The 19097-nt window shown below is 31.3% G+C and overlaps 1 protein-coding gene across 1 annotated transcript in view; it reads right to left on the minus strand.

The window, feature by feature from the left end:
* The window catches only part of LOC145320187 (uncharacterized), a 76506-nt gene that overhangs the window by 2858 nt on the left and 54551 nt on the right, over positions 1–19097 (minus strand). Inside the window, exon 2 of the mRNA XM_080162627.1 lies at positions 3270–3361. The gene's annotated coding sequence lies outside the window, so the exon portion shown is untranslated. The remainder of the gene's footprint in view (positions 1–3269; positions 3362–19097) is intronic.

The raw sequence follows: 19097 nt of genomic DNA on the forward strand, positions 1-19097 counted from the left end.
TGATAGATAGAGAAGATAAATAGATTGATAGACAGAGAAGATAAATAGATTGATAGATAGAGAAGATAAATAGATTGATAGATAGAGAAGATAAATAGATTGATAGATAGAGAAGATAAATAGATTGATAGATAGAGAAGATAAATAGATTGATAGATAGAGAAGATAAATAGATTGATAGATAGAGAAGATAAATAGATTGATAGATAGAGAAGATAAATAGATTGCTAGATAGAGAAGATAAATAGATTGATAGATAGAGAAGATAAATAGATTGATAGATAGAGAAGATAAATAGATTGATAGATAGAGAAGATAAATAGATTGATAGATAGAGAAGATAGATAGATTGGAAAAGTTAGTGAGCAAAATAATATCAGTTAATGCCTTTTTAAAATTTTATTTTCGATGCTGAGAGTATTGGTGCAAAAAATATGACGTAACAAAAAAAATTAGCCAATGAGAGGCCGTTATTGACCAATGGTAAAATTTATAGTGGACTCTCATTGGCTAATTTTTTTTGTTACGTCATATTTTTGCACCAATACTCACAGCATCTTTATTTTCGTTTTAAGCAATTTAAAAAAAAATTCTTCTTAAACAAGAAAGTTATATTTTTTCTAATGAATTCTTATTTGAATGTCAGTTCCATTTTTGCATAGTTTTAATAAATCTACAACCCGTTCTTTCCCTTAAATATTCTCTAGCTACCTAACTTTATGTATAATTGAGAATTTGAGGAAAAGTTTGATTTTCTATTGTCCAATCCATCAACTCCTGTGTTTTTGCATCATTTTAATAAATTGTGTGTGCTAAGAATTGAATTCTTGTCACGACTATAAACACTCACAGAACTAGAGACAAGCTTACCGAAAAAGGACAAAGCGGAAAAAAAATAACAATAAGTAACGCAGTTACAATTATTATGAAAAATAAAAGTGCTATACAAATGGCCAATTTGTGGTTCTTATCCTATGATTTAAAGTAGTAAGCTTAAGATCTCAGAAATTACTGGACCGAAGTAGTTGTACTTTTCTAGGAAGCCATATGAAGTTATTTTTTGCTATTTTATTGACCTCCTTTCCTACCCTCACTTAAAGGCAAGGGGCGGCAAAGCTTATTCTTTCTTTATGAAACTGAAAGGTACTGATGGGCACACATATAGACTGACTGATTCTAGATATAGAGTAGCTTTGCTAGAAAAAAAAAATAGAATATTATATGCATACAATTATAAAGGCTGTTTTTTTTAATTGGATCATAGAAAACACATTATTTATAGCCCTTGCGGGGCCAATTTCCTAACCTTACAGGGCAATCCTAAACAATTACCTAACCTAACCTAAAATAAAACTAAAATAAAACAAAAAGCTGCTGTGAAAATACGACGAAACCCGCTACATCGTTTTCTTTCTATGATCCAAAAATTGCTTGTTTATTGTTCCTTGAAAATGTCTCTCTCCATGAAGACTGATGCTTTGCATTATTAGGTTAGGGTAGTTCTGCATCATATACTAGGCATACAGTTCTAGGACAACAGACGATAAATTGTCTTTTTTTTAATTCTGACTTTAGTTATACCTATGTATTTTGATTTCTTTAGAGGTATGGCAGTCAGGGATCTTAAGGGATAAGACAATGAATGAAATGTGTAAGACAATTCTAACATGAACTAATTAACGATAAGAGTTATCCGTCACGGACGGACCGACCCTAATGATAAAATAGCTTCGCTTTAAAAAAAAGTAAAGACATGCATTGAAATAAATAAAACTCAAATACACATTTCTTGCTTGTGGTTGTCAAATCTAAATTTAAAACAAGAATGAAAACTTCCTAAAAGTGAATGAGTCCCATAAAATTAAGCAACAAACATAAAAAAAAACATTTTAACTCTAGAAGTTTGACTTTTGACTCTAGACTTATTTAAAAAGTTATAACTGTGCATGGTAATGAGTTGCTCCTGTTTTTGGGCAAGGCATTCCCCCAACTCTAACTATTTATGTCGCACATCTGACATAGCAGCAGTAGGAACCATTTTCAAAGTCTTTAGTTATTACGCGGTGTCGGACCGAGATTCGAACCTCTAACCTTCCCGACGATGAGCAGATGCGCTACGTGTTGAGCCACGGTCGCGGGTAAGTCTAGAAGTTTAAAGTCTAAACAAAAAATTCCTTCTAAATTCAGCACAATACAAAATGTGATTATAGTTTTATTCTATTAGTTATATGGCTAAATCCTTTAAAACACATTGTATAATCAATCATGCGTCTATTACACACGGATTTATTTAGAGACTGCAATTCCTAGTATAGAGAAGCATTGCTTTTGAAAGATGCTCATAATTTAGATGTTTAAAAATACAAAATAAACAAGATATGTTAGCTCTGTATTAGGGCTAGTGTAAACACTCTGTCAATCATATTTTAGAAATTTATTACGGAATAAATTTCAAATTTCTCTTTAAATGCTGATGATAAGTTGTTTTATCAAATATTACAGACTATTATTAAGTTTTCAAACGTTTTGTTAAATTCAAACTGCTTATAAGATAACAAAATACATACGAAAGACAGAAATTCAAACTAAAAGATGCAAACGAACACAGTAAAAGTGTTGGACTGATTATGACGTAACAAAAAAAATTAGCCAATGAGAGGCCATTATTGACCAATGGTAAAATTTATAGTGGCCTCTCATTGGCTAATTTTTTTTGTTACGTCATAATCAGTCCGACACTTTTACTGTGTTCATGCAAACTTTTTAAATAAAATGTATATTAAGCCTAATCATCAGAAGAATCGTCATTTGATAATTTGAAGTTCATAGGATATTTCAACCAGGTTAAAAAATGGTTTTTAGATATAAAGAAATTAACTTGTTTATAATAAATTAAAAGATTTAAAATAAAGTTACAATGATTTTAAGATTAATTCTATAGATATTAATTTGATGGGGCGACTCTGACATGCTTAACTCGCAGTCATAGCTACATACGAACTGACTAATTGGTAAACAGTTTTAGTGGCACAAAATGCCTTATGAGGATTGATAACCAGCCCTATGTGCCTTGTTTTTTTTTTTTTATTTAGACAAGTTAGTTTAGGTTATATTGGGTAATTAAAAATCCTGCAGGGTTAGGACAACGCTGCTATAGGGTAATGGCCCCCAACAGGAATTTGGCCTAGGAAAAAAACTACCCTAAAAAAAGGTAGGGTTGAATATTGCTCAACAAAGTATTTTGTTTAAAAGCACCTTAATTTATCTACCTGTAAAATTAAAACTTCTGGATATATTTCACATTGTTTGTTTGAGAATATGATGATAATTTAACTTGGATTAGGTTGCTCCGGAAAATCACCTGAAAAAAATATTTACACTTAAAAAAACAAGGAAAATAATGTCTACATATTGCGCAGCAATAACAAGCAACCCAAATTTTAATTTAATATTTAAAAGATGTTTTTTTCTTTACTTTTTGGGTAAAAGTAGCAACCTGTTAATAAGTCATTTAAAATTTAAAAAAAAACAAGTTCAATGAGCTATCTAAAAAATAGCATATGCAATATTCCTACCAATACTTAGGTTTGATATTTGATTTTTTTTTATTAAACATTTCTTCTATATTTTCACTATTTTAGTAGCAAAACTACAATTTAATTTTCTTTGTCTCTCCGACCGTCCGTGTGTCTTAGCATCAGTTCTTTAAACCATTTTGTCCATATTTCCATAAATTATTCCATTTGTGCATCGCTACTTTTGGACAGTTTTATCCTTGTTTACTAAATAATACTTTAAAATTATTCATCTAATGTTGTTTAGTTTAGTTTTTTTGCAAAAGAATTAAACTTCCGAATGTCCTATTCCTGTATTATACCTTGGTCTTCTAGAGGCATAGTTCCTGTAGGCTAGGATGAAACCGTTAGTGAAATTTATATTCAAGTCAAAGATCAAAATTAGGAGAAGAAAAACGATGTTATCTGAGCTGTAAAGCAAGCTAAACTTTTGTGGAAGATTTCATAGTTCTAGAAAATTATTTTGTTACAGTTTAATAACACTCTAGGCTGGACTTTTACTGTAATGTAATTAACTGTAACCGAATGGCTCTAGAAACTAAATTTGTTCTATCCTTTTCTATTCATTTTATACAAGTTTTTACTAACAAAACTTTGTCTGTGAGTGTGTGTGTGTGTGTGTGTGTGTGCGGCTCTGGGTAAATTAAGTGTGTATGTGTAATTAATATGTGTTTGTGTGTGTATGTTGTTTTTATAGAATTAGTTTTCTCTGTTTTAAAGGGAAAAATGTAATAGTCAAATATACCATCTTTTCAAAATTACATTTTGGGTTGGTGCTTACAACGGTACCGGATTAGTTAGAAACGTCCTCTTGATTTCAAACTTTGCATGGTGGTTCTTGTAAAAATAAGGTAAAATTAAAAAAATTGAAGCATCTTTGAATTCATTACTAGAAAGTAATTTTGCAATTTTGACACTGATTTTTACTTGTTAAACCCATTGCTTTATCTTGATTTTTGGAATGATGAGACCTAAGACAATAAGACACAATGTTAAGAGCAAAGAATCTAAATAATCAAGTCATAGAAATTAAAGTACGTTGTTGTAAAGCATCGTTTATCCAAGTTAAATTTTAAAGGATTTACACTGATTTTTCCTATAAACTTTAAAATAATATTCTGCTTCTTCAAGTGCTGCCACTCTTTAATTATATTGGTAATGATCGTTTGTATAATTTGTTGATCTTTGCTTTCATGGATATTGTTATTTAAGCAACTATATATATAGGGTATATATAGTTTGACCTACCATATGCGTCTGACATAGATTATCCCAATAACTTTTTAAAAGCAGAAAAATGATAAATTTTCCTTCCAAATCTATATCTATGTATATATAAAAGATACATTTGTATAAACCCAGGAAAAAGCAATAATAGATTTTATTGGTTAGCTTTAAATCTACTCTACATGGGTTTAGATCTTTAGATTTGAACACATCATTATATGGCTACAGCTTTCATATACATAACTGAGTAATTTTTAAATATAAGTTTAAGTATAAGTATGTTATCTTTTTGTCAATTAAGGCATGTTAGAAACGTACTATCGCTTTCAAACCTTGTATAAAGGTTACTGCAACAGTTATGCACTATTTAGATAGCGTTGTAACTCAATAATTAATAAAAAGAAAGTCAGTTGCTCTTTTTAAAAGCGATGCTTTTCTATAATTAGGGTCGGTCCATCCGTACGTGCGTAACGGATAGCTTTTTTCGTTAATTTAGGCATGTTAGAATTGTCCTATTGATTTCAAACTTTGCATGATGATTCCTGTAGTAGTTAAGTAAGATTTAGAAAGCGTAGCAACTCTATAGTCATTACCAGAATGTCCATACGTCCATTTTAAAAATGTTGATTTTTTACTTTTTTAACAACAAATTTTTATGTGATCTAATAATCCGATTGATCTGATTTTTGGTATACTGATTCCTGGGACAACAAAGTACAATATTATAAGCGAAACAACCCTATAATCAAGTCATAAAAATGTAAGTATGTCCATAAACATTATTCTGTATCAATCAGTTTTTCAACAAATTTTCTTACAATTTTGCTTCGACTCTTATATATTTATATTCTGATTATTCAGTTCTGACACTATACAAGTTTTAATGTCCGTTTGTCCCACCGTTTCAGTGCTTCGCTTTGATGGATGTTGTCATTCTTGTTTAATTGGCAAGCAACTATATATCTAGGGTATATATAGTTTGACCTACCATATGCGTCTGACATCGATTATCCCAATAACTTTTTAAAAGCAGAAAAATGATAAATTTTCCTTCCAAATCTATATCTATGTATATATAAAAGATATATTTGTATAAACCCAGGAAAAAGCAATAATAGATTTTATTGGTTAGCTTTAAATCTACTCTACATGGGTTTAGATCTTTAGATTTGAACACATCATTATATGGCTACAGCTTTCATATACATAACTGAGTAATTTTTAAATATAAGTTTAAGTATAAGTATGTTATCTTTTTGTCAATTAAGGCATGTTAGAAACGTTCTATCAACCTCAAACCTTGTATAAAGGTTACTGCAACAGTTAGGCACTATTTAGATAGCGTTGTAACTCAATAATTAACAAGGATGACAACATCCATAAAAGCGAAGCTCTGAAACGATAGGACAAACGGACATTAACACTTGTATAATGTCAGAACTGAATAATCAGAATGCGAATTTATAAGAATTAAAGCAAAATTGTAAGTAAATTTGTTGAAAAACTGCTTGATTCAGGATAATGATTATGGACATACTTACATTTTTAGGACTTGATTATAGAGTTGCTTCGCTTATGATATTGTACTAACGGTGGGACAAACGGACATTAACACTTGTATTGTGTCAGAACTGAATAATCAGAATATAAATGTATAAGAGTCGAAGCAAAATTGTAAGTAAATTTGTTGAAAAACAGCTTGATACAGGATAATGTTTATGGACATACTTACATTTTTTAGACTTGATTATAGAGTTGCTTCGCTTATAATATTGTACTTTGTTGTCCCAGGAATCAGTATACCAAAAATCAGACCAATCGGATAATTAGGTCACATATAATTTTGTTGTTAAAAATGTAAAAAAATCAACATGTTTAAAATGGACGTACGGACATTCTGGTAATGATTATAGAGTTGCTACGCTTTCTAACTCGTACCTAACTATTACAGGAATCACCATGCAAAATTTGAAATCGATAGGACAATTCTAACATGCCTCAATTAACGGAAAAAGCTATTTAAAAAAGTAAAACATCAACATGTTTAAAATGGACGTACGGACATTTTGGTAATGATAATAGAGTTGCTACGCTTTCTAAATCGTACCTAACTACTAAAGGAATCACCATGCAAAATTTGAAATCGATAGGACAATTCTAACATGTCTAAATTAACGAAAAAAGCTATCCGTGACGGACGGACGGACGTACGGACGGACCGACCCTAATTATAGAAAAGCTTCGCATTTAATAAAAAGAAAGTCAGTTGCTTATTTTAAAAGCGATGCTTTTCTATAGTTAGGGTCGGTCCATCCGTACGTGCGTAACGGATAGCTTTTTTGGTTAATTTAGGCATGTTAGAATTGTCCTATTGATTTCAAACTTTGCATTGTAATTCCTATGGTAGTAAGGTACGATTTAGAAAGCGTAGCAACTCCATAATCATTATCAGAATGTCCGTTCGTCCATTTAAAACATGTTGATTTTTTACTTTTTTAACAACAATTTTTTATGTGATATAATAATCCGATTTATCTGATTTTTGGTATACTGATTCCTGGTACAACAAAGTACAATATTATAAGCGAAGCAACTCTATAATCAAGTCTAAAAAATGTAAGTATGTCCATAAACATTATCCTGTATCAAGCTGTTTTTCAACAAATTTACTTACAATTTTGCTTCGACTCTTATACATTTATATTCTGATTATTCAGTTCTGACACAATACAAGTGTTAATGTCCGTTTGTCCCACCGTTTCAGTGCTTTTATGGATGTTGTAATCCTTGTTTACATATTGATTATTTAGACTTTCTAAAAATGTTGATTTTTTACTTTTTAACAACAAATTTTCATTTGATCTAATAATCCGATTGATTTTATTTCTGGTATATTGATTCCTGGGACATCAAAGTGTAATGTTATAAGCAAAGCAACTATATAATCAAGTCCTAAAAATGTAAGTATGTCCATAAACATAATCCTGTATCAAGCAGTTTTTCAACAAATTTACTCACAATTTTGCTTCGACTATTATACATTTATATTCTGATTATTCAGTTCTGGCACAATACAAGTGTTAATGTCCGTTTGTACTACCGTTTCAGTGCTTCGCTTTTATGAATGCTGTCATCCTTGTTTACATATTGATTACTTAGACTTATATAAGAAAGATCAATTTTAAGCAAATTTAAAGCAAATTTTCAGCAGATGAACATTGAATTTATTTTTAACAGCAATTTTAATAGAAATACGTACATACATATATGTTTTATGTATACATATAATCAGGAGTACTGTAAAGCCAACAAGCGAAATAAATCTAAAATGATATTTTTTTTTTTTTGGGGGGGGGGGGGGCAGATAAAAAGGTTGCCCCTTAACGACAGCTGAAAATCACTTTTTCGTGATTTGATTCCCAACTAATGTCGCTATTGGTATGACACATAATGTTGAAATTGACAAAAACACAACCATTTATTGTTAAAAACGCAGTAATGGTATTTTTGCTTTTGTAAAATGAACAACGCCCGATGTAAACATGCAATAAACAAATTAAATATATTTAAGGATCAATTAATTACATTTTGTCATTTGAATTATTTCTAGAGAATATTGTATTTTTAGCGTACCTTTGTCTTCTATTTCTGTTTTAAAATCACGACAAAAACGAAATGAAAAAGTTGTATTTATTAAATTGATATAACCCATTTAGTCTACCCTTTACCAAATATTACCTACCTGCACAAACCTAGGTAAAATTTAACACAACAATACAACCCCTTTCCTTTTACTTAAAAAGTCAATAAAAAAGTGGGGTTCTTTGTCCTCGAATAGGCACTTTGAAGAAAAACGCAAAATTGTTTAATACTTATGATTTATCCCTTCTAAATTATACTAAACTACAGGAATCTCAAGGGGTAAGACAATAGCGAAGAATATATGCATGACCAGTTCACAAAACTTTGAGTACCAGTGTAATTTTCAACCCAATATCCCCTCCCTCCCTGAATAAACTAACCTACTTTAAAGTTGGCCATAAAAAATATTTTCACCCTTAGTAACTTTAGTATTTTATAGAAACTTTTGCTATTACTTATAAACCTACCCTCTGTTCAAAGTTAAACGTAGCGAAGCTTTTAAACTTTAAAAGCTGGTCTGTATGTCTTTCTCTCATTTGTTATTTATTACCAGACATTCCTGCAAATTCGGGTCAAACGTAAAGCTATAGATTAGCTAAGCTACTCATATATCTAAGGTCTAATTCTAAATAATACTTAAAATAGGATATTATATACGGTAATGACATTGAAAAAGTTGGCTCTACCTTCAAAACTTAGTACAATTCCTGTGACCTCTATCTAATATGTAATAATAATACATGAATATATTTTTATTAGTACCGCAGCTGCTCAATAACCAGGGTGTGTCAGTTCTTATGTTTGTCCGTATGACCGTTCACTAAAACTTTCAAAGCTAAGTTTATTTTGTATGGGGATAAAGTGTCTCAAAAAATCAGCCATGTGACGTCATAAAAATGAGTAATTATCATCTCTTTTTAGGTGTTTTTTTTTCACTTCTCCTCTCATCTCCCTGAAGACGTCACATGACTGATTTGTCACTTTGTCCCCCAACCTTATTTTTATCCAATAATATAGCTAAGTTTTAACTTAATTTTATCAAATAAAATAGCTAAGTTTTAACTTATTTTTATCAAATAAAATAGCTAAGTTTTAACTTATTTTTATCAAATAAAATAGCTAAGTTTTAACTTATTTTTATCAAATAAAATAGCTAAGTTCTAACTTATTTTTATCAAATAAAATAGCTAAGTTTTAACTTATTTTTACCAAATAAAATAGCTAAGTTTTAACTTATTTATATCATATAAAATAACTAAGTTTTAACTTATTTTTATCAAATAAAATAGCTAAGTTTTAACTTATTTTTACCAAATAAAATAGCTAAGTTTTAACTTATTTTTATCAAATAAAATAGCTAAGTTTTAACTTATTTTTATCAAATAAAATAGCTAAGTTTTAACTTATTTTTATCAAATAAAATAGCTAAGTTTTAACTTATTTTTATCAAATAAAATAGTTAAGTTTTAACTTATTTTTATCAAATTAAAATAACAACGCTTGTTTTGCTTAAGTCAAAACAAGTGCATAGTATACATTTACTTATTTATTGACAACTTGCTGCACCCAGTAGAAACATAAACGTCCTTGTTCAAAAGTATAAGTCAAAATCAACTTTTTTAATAACTTGCTTAATTCCTCTGTACATTATACAATTATAATATTGTTGTCAGTATTTATGTTTGTCCATTAAGATTTCGCTATCCACTGAAACGATTGAATTCTTAATTTCAAAGAAACCTCAAAAGTTTCAGGGATGGTTTTAGGCTATCTACAGCCACCTTCCTTACTCGTAAAATATATAATTACTATGCGTTAAGGGCAAAGCCACAAGTAAACAAGGATGACAACATCCATAAAAGCGAAGCACTGAAACGGTAGGACAAACGGACATTAACACTTCAGAACTGAATAATCAGAATAAAATGTATAAGAGTCAAAGCAAAATTGTAAGTAAATTTGTTGAAAAACTGATTGATACAGGATAATGTTTATGGACATAGTTACATTTTTAAGAGTTGATTATAGAGTTGCTTCGCTTATAACATTATACTTTGTTCCCTAGGAATCAACATATCAAATATTAGATTACTCGGATGATTAGATGACATAGAAATTTGTCGTTAAAAAAAGAAAAAAAAAACATTTTGAAAATGGACGTACAGACTTTCTTGTAATGATTATAGAGTTGCTTTCTAAATCGTACCTAACTACTAAAGGAATCGCCATGCAAAGTTTGAAATCGATAGGACAATTCTAACATGCCTAAATTAACGAAAAAGCTATCCGTGTTTGACGGACGGACGGACGTACAAACCGACCCTAATTATAGAGAAGCTTCGCTTTAAAAAAATAGATGGACAATAATAAATGTACATTTTACTTCTAAACTATTATTTTGTTGTATTCATACTAGTCACCAAAGTTTTAAATAACGTTTTCTTTTTTGTTGGATTAACGACTTTGAGGACTTTTAGTGAATAATCGACTGTTAGTTCATTAAGTTTAGTGTCTGACAGTTTGAGTTTCAACCACAGAGATTGTAATTCATCATTGGGGATGTACATCAATTTATCGGCCATTATCTTATCCCTTTAGATCCCTGATATGTAACAAATGAATAATTGTTGTTGGTAATTCTTATTGCTTCGCTACATGTGACATTGTGTATGTGGTAGACCGACAGACTGTCATTTCCCAGATAAGCTTTGCTGCAAGCCAGATTTAGATATGATATCAGGTGTTCTATCTCCTAACAGAGATCCCTCAGACAAAAGCCCATTGTTTATCATCGGCGGATTAAAACGGTCAACTTGCCGGCAGATAAGGGGGTAGGGGTTCCCCCTCCCCCCTTCCAGCAGAGGTACCTACCCTTTCTCTGGTGACACCAGTCCTACTCCCTCAGATGACCTACCCTTCTCTCCCTCACCTGGATAGAGCTTCCCCATCATCTCCATTCCTTTTGATTGCCTATCCAATTATCTATAATTCTGTGTATATAAACTGCATCTTTGTAATATATGATTAGTTCTGAATAAATCTTCAATCTGTAAACACTTGAAGTATCTTGTTGGATAGAATCACTAGGATAGAGGCTCTGTCGCCGGACTTCGCCATTTAGGGGTTGAAACGCTTCACCCCTATTATATGTACATACAATATGCAAAGATGGCATCTGAAAAATATATATTCTACCAATAACTTTAGTTCAAAGTCAAACACATAAAAAACTGAACAAAAAAGTTTGGATGCATTCCTACAGGTTTCAAAGACTCTTTTTTATTGTTGTATAATATAATTTTTGTTAACTACTTCAGGGAAGAACTATGCTGTGATCTTATGGTCCATATTACCCCAGGAATCATTTTAAATCTGATAAATCAGTTTTGTTGAAAGTTAGAATTTGTGTTTGCTTTGCTTTATATTCTTTATATTATTGAAAGAACCTCCGAATATTAGAACTAATATATCAATGGAAAATGATATATTTCAAAAGGCTTTTTGATAAAAAAAATGGATGATATGATTGATTTTTAACCAGTTGCTACACTTAATAAATAGTAACTAACTGTTACAGTAATTGTTATTTTAAGTTTGAAATCAATATGACTATTCTAACATGCGTTAATTTATGATAAGTCCTATCCGTTACTGATGGACGGGCAGACGGACCGACCCTAAATGCATTATCCATTTTAAAATGTTTCTTTTGCATAAAGAATTGAATTTGGTGGAGTTTTTGAACGGTCCCAGATTTATGCATAAAAGAATAACATACTACATATATATGTACATGTATGTATATATTATTTATATCTTAGATGGATAAAAACAGAATAAATGAATGAGGGCAGGAGTTTATTTTACTAGAAATAGATTTTTTTCAAAGAGATATGAAATTTTTCCCATAGTATTTTGTCATTAAAGATCTAGCCAACCACTGACCCAAATAAGATCTCTATTTTGAGAAGCTTGACACATCTTCCTAGACGGTTTCATGCTATCTTTTTTCCCGATCAAAGTCTGATGGAGGCGAAGCCTCTAGTCATATTATAGAGGTGAATAGTTAATAGTGTAGAAAATCATACTAAAAAGTTTGGGGGTTTATTGTACAACCCCCAAACCCCACTCTCCTTAGAAACTCAAAGTTTTAAAAACCATTTCTTCTTTCATTCGCTTGTTTAAAAACATTGTAGACTTGTTCATCAATAATTTAAATCAACAAAACGGGTAACTTATTTGAACATAATTAGGGGTGAACATCAATTTATCATGCATTATCTTATCCCTGACCCTGACCATTACATAAATTTTAATATAAAAAGCAAATAAAAATCTAGAATAAAAATGCTGAAAGATAAGAAAAAAGAAAAAATGAAATTACAAGAATGATAAACATAGGATGGGAGAATGGATAATTAATTTAATTAGCTCAACATGAAAGAAGTTAGGCTGTTTTAATAATCCTTATTTATAATAATAATTACAGTAGAAAATTAGCCTTTTCTAAGCTGTGATTATGTTGTAATATTATTGCTTCCCTGTCTGTTGAACTCATCAATTGTTGGCTGGAAGGAATATGTTAATGGCCAACTTTGCCCGCTGTTCTTTCAATCTAATCAAAATATTAGAAAGCAACTCTACTATGAATATTTGGAGAGGTTTAAAACTGTTTTATTTAATCGTAATAATATACACTGATATACAGTATAAATTTATAAATGTTTAGGGTTAAAAGATTTTTGTTTTCTATTAATACTTTCATACTATAGTATAAGACTATCTACCTAATGTTTCAAATATTTTTGTGGCAATGCACACTGGTCCGAAGGGGTCAACAATTCAATTTTTCCTACCCATCAATTTAGACAAAAGTTGACCTGCCAGCCTTCAAAGACATCCTGGGCCACCTATATTTTAAATATCAACCCATGTTGATAATATGTTTTTTGAAATAATTTGGGGCCAAAGCTGCAGAACTCTAAAATCTAAGAACGTATTATTGACATTGTTAAATTGGCTATACTTGCTTAAATCTGATAAAATCAAATATCCGCATGTTGGAAATTGTCCAACTAAAATAAGTCCTATATAAGTTCAAAAATTATTTATAACACAAAAAATGGTACAAAATGCAAAAATGTGTTTTTTTTTCTCAGTTTTTAGGATAAGGGTCAGTTTGGCAAAATTTTCTTATTGAGTACTCTCTGAGCTTTTCGCATGTTTATTAAAGAGAATTTGTTGATATTGTAATTAACTTCATATTTCACGATATATATGGCATCCGGTTTTGTTCGTTTTGTGCAATATCTTAAAAACTATTAGATCGATTAAATTTCATCGATGTTGTAATTTAAAATTATTCTGAACGTGTAGAGGGGGGAAGGATCTATTTTTGCGGAGTAATATCTGAGAAACAAAATGAAAACATACGAAATAGCTAAATAGTATAAAAATCTGTTATATTTCATGTAGATTAGTTAAAAAAATTTCTAAATGTCAATTTTATTGTTTTATATTCATATAATTGATATTATTCTTTCAGCCTACTCTTTATGTCTTCGTGTGTGTGTGTGTGTGTGTGTGCCTCTGATTGGTCGAAACAAAGGTCCTTGTCTCCTATTAGTCGAAGCCAAAATACTGAGTTCTCATTGGACAATTAAGAAAAATCTCTTGCCTCTGATTGGTCGAAACTATGTGTTCGTGTGTCTGCGTTCGTGTGTGTGCGTTCGTGTGTGTGTTCGTCTTCTTCTATTTAAACATAAACACATTTTTTGGGCTTTAATAATTTTAAATATTTCATTAATTAAAAATTACAATTTGCAAGACTTTAAAGTATCAAATAAATTCTTTTTAAAAGTATGTCTTAATAATATAATATATATATATTTATATATATTTATATAAATGGGTTAAAACTATAAATAAAGGCAAAATTTGAAATTCAGCTGGTGCAAAACCAGTTTATTTTACAAAAATATTTACTTCACATGAAATTTAGCTAATGCAATCCCCTATAAAAACGTATTTTAGTGTCGCCTTGATTGGACACCTCCTTCCCCCCCTAAATGTCCAATAAAACCACGAGAACGGCAAAAACAGACTTTAAAGGTCATTTTAAAGGTCTTTGACCTTCGAGGTCATATATTTTTTTTCTCATAAATGGACTCCCTGACCCCTAAAACCCCCAATTTGCCGTATTGGGCATCGAAATCGGCCAAAAAACGGCTAAAAACGAATTGTTGACCCAAATCTCCGTTTTCGGACCAGTGTGCAATGGATAAAAAAAAATAACCTCATAATTCATAATCATGAAATAATTTATCAAAAATTGAAGTTTTGTATTCTAACCACTTTGCCCAATGTTGAGTAGGGAAAGGAATTAAACACTGTCTAGTTCTTGCCCTTCAAATTAACTATGCAATGTTGGCGGACTTTAATAAAAATAATGGTTTAAACCTTTAACCCTATTCTCCTAGGGCTTCCAAAATTTATTATGCGGGGGTTGGAACGGGGCAGGGGAGGGGGTAGAAAAGAACAAAACACTGTCTAAAAATGCACAAAAAATTTAATAATAACTCTATTGTACTTTTTATTAGGGAAGCTACTCTATATGTTCAGTTCGTCATTCTGTCAGACTGTCAAGCTTTTTGTGAAGATAACGTTCACCAAAGAGAATACAGTTAAGTGCCGGTTGTCCTAATATATATTTACTAGCAGCTACGCCCCTAGAGGTCTCTAATGGCACTATAAATGTTTGGGTTTTTTTTTGGGTCAAGTCTCTACGGTACCTCTTTATGTTGCGTTGAAGTCTCTATGCTAATTTTTTTTTCGATTTTTTTATGATTACTCTTGGGAGGTTGGTAGTACCTTCCCCAAAAATAGGTATAAACCTTCCTAAGACCTATGAGAACTACCCTGTAAAGGAAAGCCCGATCGGTTCAGCGGATAGCGAGATCCTTTGGTACACACAAACAGACAAAAAGACATCCTGTTACTTTATTATAAGGATTATACATGATTAATTTTTTATTTGTTGTCCTATCCCAGTAGCTAGAGGTTACAATTAGTTTTGTTGTGTGTATATAAATTATATAACTATTTAAAGGATTTTACAACAGATTAAAAGAAGACAGGGATGACAACATCCATAAAAGCGAAGCACTGAAACGGTAGGACAAACAGACATTAACACTTGTATAGTGTCAGAACTGAATAATCATAATATAAATGTATAAGAGTCAAAGCAAAATTGTAAGTAAATTTGTTGAAAAACTGCTTGATTCAGGATAATGTTTATGGACATACTTACATTTTTAGGACTTGATTATACAGTTGCTTCGCATATTACATTATACTTTGTTGTCCCAGGAATCAGTATACCAAAAATCAGACCAATCGGATGATTAGATCACATAAAAATTTGTTGTTAAAAAAGAAGAAAAATCAACATGTTTAAAATGGACGTACGGACATTTTGGTGACGATTATAGAGTTGCTACGCTTTCTAAATCGTACCTAACTATTAAAGAAATCACCATGCAAAATTTGAAATCGATAGGACAATTCTAACATGCCTAAATTAACGAAAAAAGCTATCCGTTACGAACGGACAGACGGACCGACCCTAATTATATAAAAGCTTCGCTTTAAAAAAAAACTAATTTCTGGGATTATTTAAGTTTAAACACACTCCTAGTAGACAAGTTCAATGATATACAATTTTAAGAACAGTTATTTATCGTGTCGTATTATAGAAAGCTTTCCGCAGATATTAAAATGAAAAATTTCAAGAATAAAACCAGAATGGCCAAAAAAATTGTTTTTATTTAATTTTTTTAAAATTTTTGTATTTATGAAAATTGTTTGTAAAACGATGCTATATGATATTTCAGTATTGCTGAGAACTTGTTCTAATTCAGCGGATATTTACAACCAAAAGCAAAATTTTATCCCTCTATCCAATAAAATTTAATTCGCACATTTCTTAGAAATGTATGTATAATGTTTATCACTAAAACATATTTGACAAATATTTTCACAGAAACTTTTTTAACATAGAAGAGAGATTCCAAAAATTATTTTCAAAATTTTGTATCTAAAAACTGAAAAGCTATTTATTAGATATATTTTTATCTTTTCTAGATTTGGGGATTATGTAATGGATATAAATAAATAATATTTAAATAATAATGTTAAAAGAGCTCTATCAATTAAAAACATTTGGACTACAATGCATTCAATACAGGCAGTAGCTATCAGCATCCAGTTTAGTTCATTTGACGACTGATATAGAAAAACTTATTCTCGTATGCATTCGAAAGCGATTAATATCCGGTGGATTAAAACCGGTTCTCATCCATAAGAAAAAACTATGTCTAGCATCGTATTGTATCCAGTTTTCTACGAATATAAAAATGTACAATCATAAGATTAAAACCATTTTTTTAACCTGTGCCTTAGGCCTCTAAGGTCTAAAAAACTTTTAATCTTATAATTGTATATTTTATATTCGCGGAAAGCTGTTTATAATATGATGCGAGAAATAACTATTACTCTGTAGCATGAATAAATTAAATATTCAGTACAGATTTTTTAAATTCTAGGATAATTTTGTTTGTTTCCAAATGCATGAACATTTAGAGCAAGTGAAAATAATATTCTGAATAATTCTCTAAAGCTTTTCTACAGAAAGTTGTTTTAAGTCTGTTAAAATCATCCTATCATTTTCAATTTAACATGAAGTTTCCAGTAACAATTAGGTAAAATGTAAATAATAATCTGTAATACAACGTAGAATGATGTCTGTCCGTCCGTCCGTCTCTGTCCGTCCGTCCGTCCGTCCGTCCGTCTGTCTGTCTGTCCGTCCGTCCGTCCATCCATTCGTCCGTCCGTCTGTCTTTTTTTGCATATATTTTGCGAATTCACCATTTTCCGCGAAAATTGGCGACTCATTTGCAATTTTTTCAGCTGGGATTGGCGATTTATTCGCAATTTTTTCAGCTGGGTAAGTAATAAAAGATGTAATGATTCCCATACTCACGTCATTTTTAAAAATTTCCTCTTGGAGGAAAAAACCCAGAGGCTAGGGGCGAAGCCGCTAGTAAAAGCTTTATATGTCAGCATTAATTAATAACTTTTTTATCCGAAAATTATAATTCTTTATTTTACAAAATACAAAGCATTAATACGTTTTTTTTATATACAGGGTGGGCCAGATAAATCCGGACTTTTTCTTATTTTTAAACAAATGAACATAAAATCGTCAATTTTAAAGATTTTATTGAATTTTAAAAACTGGGAAGTAAACTAGGTATATGACTATTAAATTATTCAATAAAATCGCCGCCAGTCTCCATCACCGCCTTTACCCGCCCCCTAAACCGCCCCCCGACCCTGGTCACCATGTCCCTGTCCAAGATGGCGAAGTTCTGCTTGATAGTGGCAATGCGGGAGGTCTTTGTGGTATAGGCGCGTCTATTGGTTCGTGCTTTAATGGCGCTCCAGGCCCATAAGTCAATTGTATGAAGATCGGGGCTGCTGGGAGGCCACATCTCCTTAGGGACGTGAGTAACCGCAGGATCCAGATATACCCATCTTTCAAGCTACCATTCGACACGGCGGCTCTCATTTTGGCCACAATTAAGCTAGAACAACGTGTTATACCTTTTTGGAAATGGCATGAAGATTAAGCTATGGTTATCATCGTAACACATAGTCTAATACGATTTTTAAGGTTCCAAATGGGCCCATGTAGTCGAGAACCGAGAAATTTTCAAGATTTTTTACATTTTTGACACCCTAAAATCTGCCACGTTTCACTTTGCCGGAGTACTACGGCCAAACCAGATGGGATAGAGCGCTCTAGTCTTTTCTAGTGTCTTCTTTAAGTATCTAACAGTATATCCAGCTAGTTTCATAAGTCTATCTCAGCTACAGATGGTCTGAGATTAGATTTAGTGGGCCCATATTGAGAATCTAGGGTAAACTAGCGCTCATTTCGAATCTGCCATGTTGAACACAAGCGCTGCCAGCTCGGAGTACACGTCCTCCATCCTCCAAAAATTTTTATGGGCAAAAAGGTAATGACCTAAGCTTTTTATAGTGTGGTCAAACGTCCTGATTGGTCAAGTAGTTTTGGAGCTATGGCCGTGTGAAAAAAGTCCGGATTTATGTGGCCCACCCTGTACATACGGTAAGATCCAGCTATAGCATGAATAATCTTCTTTATAAGTAGTATTATAGCAATTATCCATTAATAATAAAATAGAGGCTAGGGACGCATTCACCACAAGTATTCAGTTGTAATAATGGATATATTATTACTTGGATCGTACACCAGATTTTCATGTTCTTTAGAAAAGTAAACTCTGTAGCGGGCTAAATAACGATCTCCCCCATCTCCCCCATCTCCTCCTTTACCCCATCCCATCCCCTCCAACTGTATAAACGGCCCGACCATTAAATGCGAGGGGATATTTCAACCTAAAATGACAACAATTTTTCTCCTGTCATAATGTCCATGTATATTCTACATCCATTGTTGTAATAATCTTTGTCTCCACTGTTCAAATGAGAACATTTTTCTTTTCTCAAATGTGAAAGTGTGTCAGAATAATATGAATGCAATCTTCTTAATATCAGGGATCTAAA

This window comes from Acartia tonsa, chromosome 5 (genome assembly GCF_053477335.1).
Source record: "Acartia tonsa isolate MP-2025a chromosome 5, ASM5347733v1, whole genome shotgun sequence".
Taxonomy (NCBI): Eukaryota; Metazoa; Arthropoda; class Copepoda; order Calanoida; family Acartiidae; genus Acartia; species Acartia tonsa.